This window comes from Pseudophryne corroboree, chromosome 4 (assembly GCF_028390025.1).
Source record: "Pseudophryne corroboree isolate aPseCor3 chromosome 4, aPseCor3.hap2, whole genome shotgun sequence".
In the NCBI taxonomy this organism is placed as follows: domain Eukaryota; kingdom Metazoa; phylum Chordata; class Amphibia; order Anura; family Myobatrachidae; genus Pseudophryne; species Pseudophryne corroboree.
The window spans coordinates 856,779,680-856,791,321 of NC_086447.1; positions in this window are offsets into that span (position 1 = coordinate 856,779,680).

Consider the following 11,642-nt stretch of genomic DNA (forward strand, 5'->3'; position numbering starts at 1 on the left):
CGTGTGATGAGGTCCTGGAAATCTCATCTCCATAATGACACACTGGCGGGTCAGGTGGAGGTGCCTGATCTGGCTGCTTAGTCTCCGCCGGTGGCGTTAGTGTCAGGGTGTGCACTGGCGTTTCTATAATGGGTGCAGTGTGTGCGGTGCGCAAGGGCCCCTGAGTCTAGAGGGGGCCCCCACCGCACACACTGCACTCATTTTCTGAATACTCACCCCTCCGGAGTCCCGCGGCGACGTCCACGGCGGTGTTAAAACTCCGTGAAAATGGCCCAGCGCCCATTTTCACTGAGTTCTGCGCATGCGCAGTAGAGAAATCTCTGGGAAAATGGGCGCCGAGCCATTTTCCCGAAGATCTGCGCATGCGCAGCAGAGTCTGAGCGCTCTAGTGCTCAGACTCTCAGCGCTGCCGGCAAAGAGGAGGGGGCCCGAACGGAGGAGGCTGCACCCAGGCCTCCTCCTCTCTTAAAACGCACCTGACGGTATGGGTTGGGCACAATTTGTTATGGGCTTTGTTGGATGTAGATAGTACTGGAGGAGGTGATTAGTTCCGCTGTCTATACATACAGTGAACTGTGGGGTAGACCCTATGTCTGCAGCACTAGGAGCTGTGGGGAGGGGGGGGGGGGGGGGTCTCCTTTACTCTCTATTCCGCAACTTCTGAACAGAATTTAAGCAGGTTATATAATAGATATCCATGTTTATAGTATTGTGGAGGTATATTGGGGGTGATTCAGATCTGATTGCTGCTATGTGTTTTTGTACAGCCGTCGATCAGGTCCTAACTGTGCATGCATATGCACCGCAATGTGCACACGCACAGGACAACAACAAAGGGCATCACCAGTCAGCGACAAATTCTGCTAAATGTAATCCTTTTAAATAGCTCCCCTGTAGTTAGTTTACATTTGTGATCATGCTCTCACCAGTGCTGTCAAGAGATCATCTGAAACCCGATAATAAGGGGGAGTGGCTATGCCACATAAGGGTCCCTCTGCTATTTTGGGATTGGCGCTAAATTTCCCTGCACTGTCTGCCTATTTGCATAACAATATAACTTTAATACCCTATCCCTAATCCTCTATCCCAAACTGCTAAACAAACCCTAATACCCTAACCCCTAAACTAACTCTAATACCCTTACCATAGAGGGTAGATTGGATGGGCCATTTGGTTCTTATCTGCCATTAAATTCTATGTAACGCTAACTCTTCATCCTAAAACTAATGCCCTATCCCCCACCCTTAGTCCAAATACCCTTACGCTAATCAAGGGCTGGCTAGCAACTTTTAGCCTGGAAGGGCAAAATAAATCAAGTGGCCCCTGGCTTTTCTAGCAGCGCATGACAATGACAAAATGGATATGGCCCCCACAGGGGAAAAAAACACATAAATTGGCCCCAACAGAAGAAATTAAAAAACAAACGCATTGTACCCACAGGAAAAACAAAAACCTATTAATTGCCCCAGGTCCCCACAGAAGACTGACTTGATGTATTGTAGAGATGAGCGGGTTCGGATCCTCGGAATCCGAACCCCCCCGAACTTCACCCTTTTTACACGGGTCCGAGGCAGATTCGAACCTTCCCGCCTTGCTCGGTTAACCTGAGCGCGCCCGAACGTCATCATCCCGCTGTCGGATTCTCGCGAGATTCGTATTCTATATAAGGAGCCGCGCGTCGCCGCCATTTTTCACTCGTGCATTGGAAATGATAGTGAGAGGACGTGGCTGGCGTCCTCTCAGTTTTATTCAGGTGGCTGCAAATATCTGTGCTCACTGCTTTATTGTGGGGACTGGGGACCACCAGTATTATATAGGAGGAGTACAGTGCAGAGTTTTGCTGACCAGTGACCACCAGTATTATACGTTCTCTGCCTGAAAAACGCTCCATATCTGTGCTCAGTGTGCTGCATATATCTGTGCTCACACTGCTTAATTGTGGGGACTGGGGAGCAGCTGTATTATATAGGAGTACAGTGCAGAGTTTTTGCTGACAGTGACCACCAGTATACGTTGTCTGCCTAAAAAACACTCCATATCTGTGCTCAGTGTGCTGCATATATCTGTGCTCACACTGCTTTATTGTGGGGACTGGGGACCACCAGTATTATAGGAGGAGTACAGTGCAGAGTTTTGCTGACCAGTGACCACCAGTATTATACGTTCTCTGCCTGAAAAACGCTCCATATCTGTGCTCAGTGTGCTGCATATATCTGTGCTCACACTGCTTTATTGTGGGGACTGGGGACCACCAGTATTATATAGGAGGAGTACAGTGCAGAGTTTTGCTGACCAGTGACCACCAGTATTATACGTTCTCTGCCTGAAAAACGCTCCATATCTGTGCTCAGTGTGCTGCATATATCTGTGCTCACACTGCTTTATTGTGGGGACTGGGGACCACCAGTATTATATAGGAGGAGTACAGTGCAGAGTTTTGCTGACCAGTGACCACCAGTATTATACGTTCTCTGCCTGAAAAACACTCCATATCTGTGCTCAGTGTGCTGCATATATCTGTGCTTACACTGCTTTATTGTAGGGACTGGGGACCACCAGTATTATATAGGAGGAGTACAGTGCAGAGTTTTGCTGACCAGTGACCACCAGTATTATACGTTCTCTGCCTGAAAAATGCTGCATATCTGTGCTCAGTGTGCTGCATATATCTGTGCTCACACTGCTTTATTGTGGGGACTGGGGACCACCAGTATTATATAGGAGGAGTACAGTGCAGAGTTTTGCTGACCAGTGACCACCAGTATTATACGTTCTCTGCCTGAAAAAACGCTCCATATCTGTGCTGCATTGTAGTATATAGTAGGAGTACAGTGCATAATTTTGCTGACCACCAGTATATAATATATATCAGTACGGTACAGTAGGCCACTGCTCTACCTACCTCTGTGTCGTCAAGTATACTATCCATCCATACCTGCGGTGCATTTCAGTTTTGTACAGTTTGCTGACCACCAGTATATAATATATAGCAGTACGGTACAGAAGGCCCTGCTCTACCTACCTCTGTGTCGCCAAGTATACTATCCATCCATACCTGTGGTGCATTTCAGTTGTGCGCAGTATATATAGTAGTATGCCATTGCTATTGATACTGGCATATAATTCCACACATTAAAAAATGGAGAACAAAAATGTGGAGGGTAAAATAGGGAAAGATCAAGATCCACTTCCACCTCGTGCTGAAGCTGCTGCCACTAGTCATGGTCGAGACGATGAAATGCCATCAACGTCGTCTGCCAAGGCCGATGCCCAATGTCATAGTAGAGAGCATGTAAAATCCAAAAAAATAAAGCTCAGTAAAATGACCCAAAAATCTAAATCAAAATCGTCTGAGGAGAAGCGTAAACTTGCCAATGTGCCATTTACGACACAGAGTGGCAAGGAACGGCTGAGGCCCTGGCCTATGTTCAAGGCTAGTGGTTCAGCTTCACCTGAGGATGGAAGCACTCATCCTCCTGCTAGAAAACTTAAAAGAATTAAGATGGCAAAAGCACAGCAAAGAACTGTGCGTTCTTCTAAATCACAAATCCCCAAGGAGAGTCCAATTGTGTCGGTTGCAATGCCTGACCTTCCCAACACTGGACGGGAAGAGGTTGCGCCTTCCACCATTTGCACGCCCCTGCAAGTGCTGGAAGGAGCACCCGCAGTCCAGTTCCTGATAGTCAAATTGAAGATGTCACTGTTGAAGTACACCAGGATGAGGATATGGGTGTTGCTGGCGCTGGGGCTGAAATTGACAAGGAGGATTCTGATGGTGAGGTGGTTTGTTTAAGTCAGGCACCCGGGGAGACACCTGTTGTCCGTGGGATGAATATGGCCATTGACATGCCTGGTCAAAATACAAAAAAAATCACCTCTTCGGTGTGGAATTATTTCAACAGAAATGCGGACAACTGGTGTCAAGCCGTGTGTTGCCTTTGTCAAGCTGTAATAGGTAGGGGTAAGGACGTTAACCACCTAGGAACATCCTCCCTTATACGTCACCTGGACCGCATTCATCAGAAGTCAGTGACAAGTTCAAAAACTTTGGATGACAGCGGAAGCAGTCCACTGACCACTAAATCTCTTCCTCTTGTAACCAAGCTCCTGCAAACCACACCACCAACTCCCTCAGTGTCAATTTCCTCCTTACACAGGAAAGCCAATAGTCCTGCAGGCCATGTCACTGTTAAGTCTGACGAGTCCTCTCCTGCCTGGGATTCCTCCGATGCATCCTTGAGTGTAACGCCTACTGCTGCTGGCGCTGCTGTTATTGCTGCTGGGAGTCAATCGTCATCCCAGAGGGGAAGTCGGAAGACCACTTGTACTACTTCCAGTAAGCAATTGACTGTCCAACAGTCCTTTGCGAGGAAGATGAAATATCACAGCAGTCATCCTGCTGCAAAGCGGATAACTCAGGCCTTGGCAGCCTGGGTGGTGAGAAACATGTTTCCGGTATCCATCGTTAATTCACGGGCAACTACAGACTTGATTGAGGCACTGTGTCCCCGGTACCAAATACCATCTAGGTTCCATTTCTCTAGGCAGGCGATTCCGAAAATGTACAAAGACGTCAGAAAAAGAGTCACCAGTGTCCTAAAAAATGCAGTTGTACCCAATGTCCACTTAACCACGGACATGTGGACAAGTGGAGCAGGGCAGACTCAGGACTATATGACTGTGACAACCCACTGGGTAGATGTATTGCCTCCCGCAGCAAGAACAGCTGCGGCGGCACCAGTAGCAGCATCTCGCAAACGCCAACTCGTTCTTAGGCAGGCTTCGCTTTGTATCACCGCTTTCCATAAGAGGCACACAGCTGACAACCTCTTACGGAAACTGAGGAACTTCATCGCAGAATGGCTTACCCCAATTGGACTCTCCTGGGGATTTGTGACATTGGACAACGCCAGCAATATTGTGCATGCATTACATCTGGGCAAATTCCAGCACGTCCCATGTTTTGCGCATACATTGAATTTGGTGGTGCAGAATTATTTAAAAAACGACAGGGGCGTGCAAGAGATGCTGTCGGTAGCCCGAAGAATTGCGGGCCGCTTTCGGCATTCAGCCACCGCGTGCCGAAGACTGGAGCACCAGCAAACACTCCTGAACCTGCCCTGCCATCATCTGAAGCAAGAGGTGGTAACGAGGTGGAATTCAACCCTCTATATGCTTCAGAGGATGGAGGAGCAGCAAAACATCTGCCTACGATATAGGCAAAGGAGGGGGAATGCACCTGACTCAAGCGCAGTGGAGAATTATTTCAACGTTGTGCAAGGTTCTGCAACCCTTTGAACTTGCCACACGTGAAGTCAGTTCAGACACTGCCAGCCTGAGTCAGGTCATTCCCCTCATTAGGCTTTTGCAGAAGAAGCTGGAGACATTGAAGGAGGACCTAAAACAGAGCGATTCCGCTAGGCATGTGGGACTTGTGGATGGAGCCCTTAATTCGCTTAACCAGGATTCACGGGTGGTCAATCTGTTGAAATCAGAGCACTACATTTTGGCCACCGTGCTCGATCCTAGATTTAAAACCTACATTGTATCTCTCTTTCCGGCGACACAAGTCTGCAGAGATTCAAAGACCTGCTGGTGAGAAAATTGTCAAGTCAAGCGGAACGTGACCCGTCAACAGCTCCTCCTTCACATTCTCCCGCAACTGGGGGCGCGAGGAAAAGGCTAAGAATTCCGAGCCCATCCACTGGCGGTGATGCAGGGCAGTCTGGAGCGAGTGCTGACATCTGGTAGGGACTGAAGGACCTGCCAACGATTACTGTCATGTCATCTAATGTCACTGTATATGATTCTGTCACCATTGAAAGAATGGTGGAGGATTATATGAGTGACCGCATCCAAGTAGGCACGTCAGACAGTCCGTACGTATACTGGCGGGAAAAAGATGCAATTTGGAGGCCCTTGCACAAACTGGCTTTATTTTACCTAAGTTGCCCCCCCTCCAGTGTGTACTCCGAAAGAGTGTTTAGTGCAGCCGCTCACCTTGTCAGCAATCGGCGTACGAGGTTACTTCCAGAAAATGTGGAGAAGATGATGTTCATCAAAATGAATTATAATCAATTCCTCCATGGAGACATTCACCAGCAGGAATTGCCTCCAGAAAGTACACAGGGACCTGAGATGGTGGATTCCAGTGGGGACGAATTAATAATCTGTGAGGAGGGGGATGTACACAGTGAAAGGGGTGAGGAATCGGACGATGAGGAGGAAGTGGACATCTTGCCTCTGTAGAGCCAGTTTGTGCAAGGAGAGATTGATTGCTTCTTTTTTGGTGGGGGCCCAAACCAACCAGTCATTTCAGTCACAGTCGTGTGGCAGACCCTGTCGCTGAAATGATGGGTTCGTTAAAGTGTCCTGTTTATACAACATAAGGGTGGGTGGGAGGGCCCAAGGACAATTCCATCTTGCACCTCTTTTTTCTTTCATTTTTCTTTGCATCATGTGCTGTTTGGGGACTATTTTTTTGAAGTGCCATCCTGCCTGACACTGCAGTGCCACTCCTAGATGGGCCAGGTGTTTGTGTCGGCCACTAGTGATGCTTAGCTTAGCCATCCAGCGACCTTGGTGCACCTCTTTTTTTCTTTGCATCATGTGCTGTTTGGGGACTATGTTTTAAATCTGCCATCCTGTCTGACACTGCAGTGCCACTCCTAGATGGGTCAGGTGTTTGTGTCGGCCACTTGGGTCGCTTAGCTTAGTCACACAGCTACCTCATTGCACCTCTTTTTTTCTTTGAATCATGTGCTGTTTGGGGACTATTTTTTAAATCTGCCATCCTGTCTGACACTGCAGTGCCACTCCTAGATGGGCCAGGTGTTTGTGTCGGCCACTTGGGTCGCTTAGCTTAGTCACACAGCTACCTCATTGCGCCTCTTTTTTTCTTTGCATCATGTGCTGTTTGGGGACTATTTTTTTGAAGTGCCATCCTGCCTGACACTGCAGTGCCACTCCAAGATGGGCCAGGTGTTTGTGTCGGCCACTTGTGTCGCTTAGCTTAGCCATCCAGCGACCTTGGTGCACCTCTTTTTTTCTTTGCATCATGTGCTGTTTGGGGACTATTTATTTGAAGTGCAATCCGGCCTGACACTGCAGTGCCACTCCTAGATGGGCCAGGTGTTTGTGTCGGCCACTTGTGTCGCTTAGCTTAGTCATCCAGCGACCTCGGTGCAAATTTTAGGACTAAAAATAATATTGTGAGGTGTGAGGTGTTCAGAATAGATTGAAAATGAGTGTAAATTATGGTTATTGAGGTTAATAATACTATGGGATCAAAATGACCCCCAAATTCTATGATTTAAGCTGTTTTTGAGGGTTTTTTGTAAAAAAAACACCCGAATTCAAAACCCACCCGAATCCAACAAAACATTTTCAGGGAGGTTTTGCCAAAACGCGTCCGAATCCAAAACACGGCCGCGGAACCGAATCCAAAACCAATACACAAAACCCGAAAAATTTCCGGTGCACATCACTAATGTGTTGGTAGCAGAACAGAAGATAGAGAGGAGCTCACAGTCTCTTTCTCAATCTCAGCTTAAAGGGGTACAGAAAGAGGGCGTCTCAAGACATGCACATTGAGGTGAGCGCACGTGCACAAGAGATAGGCCGAAACTAGATTTGCATATTATTACTCCCGTGGTTCTAGCAACAGCTGCTAGAGCGGATGCAGTAGCGACCACCTCTAAATCAGGCAAAGAGTGTTCCTGAGCTCAGCCATATTAATTTCTTGGTAGATCACAGGTTGTCTAATGTGAATGTGGAATCTCATGACACCCTTACACAAACCCCCTCCGGCAGAATGCTGCACTTAGGTGGTCATTTCGAGTTGATCGCACGTAGCAACTTTTTGCTGCTCGTGCGATCAACTAGACGCCGCCTCTGGGGGAGTGTATGTTAGCATAGCAGGGCTGCGAACGCTTGTGCAGCCGTGCTATGCTAAAAAAGTTTTGTGCAGAACAAGACCAGCCCTGCACCTACTTACCCAGTGCGACAGATCCAGCGATGAAGGTCCCGGCTCTGACGTCAGACATCTGCCCTCCAAACGCCTGGACACGCCTGCGTTCGCCTTACCGCGCCCGGGAAACAGTGAGTAGACGCCCCTATCCTCCTTCCCACTTTCAATCTTCTTGTGATCGGGCCTGCGATCGCTTTCTTCGGTCCTGGCGACTGCCGTTGCTGGGCAACAATGCGCATGCTCAATGCGGGCGCCACGCAGTCGCAGTTTTGACCCGTTTGCACCGCTGCGTGCGAACGAGTCGGAATGACCCCCATAGTACTTTAGGTTTCACCTGCCACTGCAGGATACACCCCTTAGTAACAAAAGATACACCCATAGGTGGAGCTAGATACACCCTTTTGGCGGAGCATGACACACCCTCTCAGCGGCACGGAACATTCTACTACCAGCTAAAATCTCCCTCCATCTAGTTTTCAAAAGTAGGCAAGTATAGAAGTCCTACCTGCCAGTCAACCCCAAAGTGTAAAAGTAATCACACCGTACACAGGGCCCGATTCAGATCTGATTGCTGCTGTTCATCTCCGCACAGCAGGCGATTATCAAACTTTTGCGCATGCTCATGCACTACAATGCGCATTTGTGACGCCAAAAATCGACAGGATGGTGCGGAAATTTTGATTGCAAGGGCATTCGCAAGGGGATTGACAGGAAGAGTGGAAGAGTTTGTGGGTGGTAACTGACCGTTTACTGGGTGTGTCCGGAAAAACGCAGGCGTCGCCAAGTGTATTCTGGAAGGTTGTGTGACGTCAGCTCTGACGCCGATCAGCCTGTTCTTTTCGCACTGTAGGAGTGCACAGATTGGAAAAACCATTTGATGGTGAGTGAATTGCGGACGGATTTGCAGCTGTCCGCTGAGTGAGGGAAATGCAATCGCACACTTGCATGGGGTGAGTTTACACTCCCCCTGGGCGGCGACTATGTGATTGCAGGACAAAAAATTGAGCACAGCAATCAGGTCTGAATCACCCCTATAGCCCGCTCCCTATATGTAGACACCCCCCCCCCCCAACACAACTTTTGCCATCTTTCAGATATATATCGCACAAAAGATTGTGCTGACGGCAAAAGGTGTATATATGTGTGTGTGTGGGGTGTGAAGGTCACTGCATGGATGGTGGGGGTGTCTGTGCCAGACAGATATATATGATGGACACAGTTGTTATTATTATTTACTATCATCTATGGTGGTGCTAACGTTGCAAATATGTCACAGCAAATATGGCCTCACCTACAAAAGTGTTGTGGGGTACACTGAAGATGCTCTGTAGGGACTTCTGCCTCGATCCCACACATCGTACTCATATTATAGATACACAACTGATGCTGCATTAGTCTCACCTCTGCTTCTGTCAATCAGGCAGAGGCGTTCGCTGGGCGGGTTGGCAATGTTTGGCCGCCATATTAGGGACGCGGTCCGGGCAACGCAGGCGTGCCCAGACCGTGCGGGGGTGGGCTGCACCGGCTGCGTCACATGCAACCGCTGTGACCCGGAGAGCGACGAGTGGCTCTCTGCCAGCATGCAGGAGCTGCGCTGGTAGGGAGCTACTCTTCAGGTACAAAAGCATCGCCGCCGTGCAATGCTTGTGTACCTGTGTGGCGGGGGGAGGGCCAGACATGCGGGATGGACTAGCCCTGTGCTGGGCGCATGTCAAGGTGGCTGATCGTAGCCGTGCAAGATTTTGCATGGCTGCGATCAGGTCTGAATTAGCCCCCTTGTTCTTCCTCCTGTATTACTGTTCATGTAGCGTTCTGGTGGCTATTGGAATGGGTGTGGTTCGTTTTATCGACAGTATCTAGGTCGACAATGTTTAGGTCGACCACAATAGGTCGACAGTCACTAGGTCGACATGGATGGAAGGTCGACAGGGTTTCTAGGTCGACATGTGCTAGGTCGACAGGTCTAAAGGTCGACATGAGGATTTTTTTTTTTTTTTGTGTCGTTTTCTTCGTAAAGTGACCGGGATCCCAAATTAGTGCACCGTGTCCCCTCGCATGGCTCGCTTCGCTCGCCATGCTTTGGGCATGGTGCCTTCGCTCCACTACCGCTTCGCTCGGCACACTTTACCGTTCCAATCGTAGTCCACGTGGATCGTTAAGTATGAAAAAATCCCCCCCCCCCAAAAAAAAATCTGAAAAACTCATGTCGACCTTTAGACCTGTCGACCTAGCACATGTCAACCTAGAAACCCTGTCGACCTTCCATCCCTGTCGACCTAGTGACTGTCGACCTATAGTGGTCGACCTAAACATTGTCGACCTAGACACTGTCGATCTTCAGACCGGATCCCATTGGAATATAAGGATAACAGAATGTCTTCTTTCTGCCCAGCACTTCTGCAACACGGGAGGTCTTGGAGGGAGAGGCAGATGCAGCATTACTTCTAGGAACTGGCAGAGTAAAGGACTGCAATACTTAGACTTGCTGTGTCTGCTCTTTACACGTCACAGTCTGATTTACAGCAGCAGAAAAAAATGATTGCAAAGATTAAATCCCAATGAAATCCTCAGTCATACCTGACATCCTTTCCAGTCACTGCATCCAATTCTAATAAATATAAATCACATATCCTCCATACACTATCGCGCAATGCGTGTGCCTACTACTGTTTGTAAGTTCCACTCTGCACTGCCCATGATCAAGTGCTTAGGAGAGATACTGTATTTGGGCTTCCTGTCTGGCAATAAGTAATTATTTTTGCTGTCCCTTGTCACAGAGGAAAGGACATTTTTTATAATGTTAGACATTTTTTGCAGCACTTGCTTTTGAAGCCAAAAACATTGATTTAACTCACCTGATTCGTCCACTATGCTATAGCTGGTCACCTGCAGATACTTATATCATATATTAGCCGGATGTACAGTAGTTGGCACCCCAATGTACGGGGGTTACCGATGCCAAAATCCTAACACTTGTCTTTATGTCTGCACCGGAATCCCGACAGTTAGGTTTATAGTACTGTGGGGAAAGGGTTAGATTTAGGCTGCGGGGGGTGGGTTAGGTTTACACTGTGGGGGAAGGGAGGGTATAGGCTGCCGGGGGAGGGTTAGGTTTAGGCTGCATGGGGAGGGTAAGGGTTAGGCTGTGGGAAAGAGTTAGGCTGAAGGAAGGGAGGGTTAGGCTGCAGGAATGGAGGGTTATGGGGAAGGTTAGGGTTGGTTTAGTTGAACGCCAGTAGCGGATCTTGCTTCGGGCACACAGGATTTTTGCACGGAGCGCCGCCTTTCCGGAGGGCGTCGCCACATGGCAAGATCCGCTACTGTTGGTAAGTGCCCCCGGTGCTGTGCTGTGAAGGAAACTAGACGCTACCCATCTAGTTTCCCTTCGTGGAGAGGACCTTTGCTGTGCGGTGCGCAATGATGTCATTGCGCACCGCACAGCATTGTGGGACTGGCACATAGACGCTAGGGTTCATTATTGACCTCTAGTGTCTATGCTGTGCTATGGGAGAGACGTCATGACGTTTCTCCCATAGATCCGAGGAGCGGCACTGGCGGAGGTCAGCAGCGGTCGGGAATCAGGAGCGGGGATAGTAAGTATTTTTTTTTTTTGTAAGCGGCGCTACTCAACTGGGGGCACAATTCTACTGGAGGTACAAATGGGGGCACAACT